General features: G+C 42.9%; 1 protein-coding gene across 1 annotated transcript in view; it reads left to right on the plus strand.

Annotated features, from left to right (window-relative positions):
- Nucleotides 1-1574, plus strand: part of PDE10A (phosphodiesterase 10A) — a gene marked incomplete at its 3' end in the record, with an annotated part of 329742 nt that overhangs the window by 274951 nt on the left and 53217 nt on the right. The gene's annotated exons all lie outside the window — the stretch shown is intronic.

The following is a 1574-nucleotide window of genomic DNA, read 5'->3' on the forward strand; positions in this document are numbered from 1 at the left end:
AAGTTGCCGTGACAAAACTCAGGCAGAGCCTCTGGCAGACGTGATGCAGGACACATTTCCCAGCCTCCCGAGGGCTTCTCCCATTGGCTCCTCGGGTTGTCTAATGTCCCAGGGACTGTGGGACTGCAGCTCAGGCCTTGTCGGACCCCAGCCACGTGAGCCTCTTGGTTCCTCGGCTTCCAGGCTTTTCTAGCTGATAGACATTGAAGTGCCAGTGCTTTTGTGAAAGATAATGGAGATGCTTTTAAATACAGATAAGAACAACTAATGTCTTAATTAAAAGTGGAGATAAGGGCTGGAATTTCAGGTTATCCTCTGCTGGGTAAAAGTGAGAGCTCTCTTGTACATGGAGCCGTTTAGGTCATTTTCAGGCATATCCAGTAGGTAGCTGAGTGTTCTTCTTGCCCATGGGGGTAGCTCTACCCCTAAAAACAGATGGAGTCTCCCCTTCTCATGTTCCCTTGGCACCAGTCTTTTTTTTTTTTTCTTTTAACGATATAATATGGATAGATAAGTACATCCAAAACCGAAAGCAAACCTGCTGCTGTCGAGTGGATTCTGACTCATAGTGACCCTACAGGACAGAGTAAAACTGTCCCCATAGGGTTTCCAAGGCTGTAATCTTTACGGGAGCAAACTGCCACATCTTTCCTCTCTGAGCGGCTGGTGAGTTCCAGTTGCTGACCTTTCAGTGCTTAACCACTGTGCCACCAGGGCTCCTATAGATACGTGCATACATACATGGAAATTTAAGCAGCATAAAAGGTTTATGTGTATTTGTGTGTATGTGTATATACAATAGTGATTGTGAGGATGGCACAGGACTGGACAGTGTTTCACTCTGTTGTACATAGGGTTGCTGTGAGTCGGAACTGACTTGACACCTAACAACAACAACAACAACAAAACATACGTATACATTTGATCAATTTCAGACTGCAGAAGTTGGTAAAAATCTTCAGTTTCTTCATCTTTGGCCTTAGTGGCTGGTGCTTAAATTTGAATAATAGTCGTATTAACTGGTCTGCCTTGTAGGCATATGGATATTGCCCTATCACTGACTACACTGTACTTCAGGATAGATCTTAAAATGTTCTTTTTGACGATGAATGCAATGCCATTCCTCTTCAAGGTGTCATTCCTGGCATAGTAGACTGTATGATCATCCGATTCAAAATGGCCAATACCAGTCCATTTCAGCCTACTAATACCTAGGATATCAGTGTTTATACATTCAATATCATCTTTGATGATTTCTAATTTTCCTAGATTCATACTTTGTACATTCCATGTTCTGATTATTAATGGATGCTTGCAGCTGTTTCTTCTCATTTTGAGTCATGCCACATCAGCAAGTGAAGGTCCCAAAAGCTTGACTCCATCCACTTCATTAAGGTCGACTCTGAGGAGGCAGCTCTTCCCCAGTCATATTTTGAGTGCCTTCCAACCTGAGAGACTCATTTTCCAGCACTATATCAGACAGTGTCCCACTGCTATTCATAAGGTTTTCACTGGCTAATTCCTTTCAGAAGTAGATGGAAAGATGCAGTCAGGATACATTGATAATTACTGGT

This window comes from Trichechus manatus, unplaced genomic scaffold, assembly GCF_000243295.1.
Source record: "Trichechus manatus latirostris isolate Lorelei unplaced genomic scaffold, TriManLat1.0 scaffold00002, whole genome shotgun sequence".
NCBI lineage: Eukaryota > Metazoa > Chordata > Mammalia > Sirenia > Trichechidae > Trichechus > Trichechus manatus.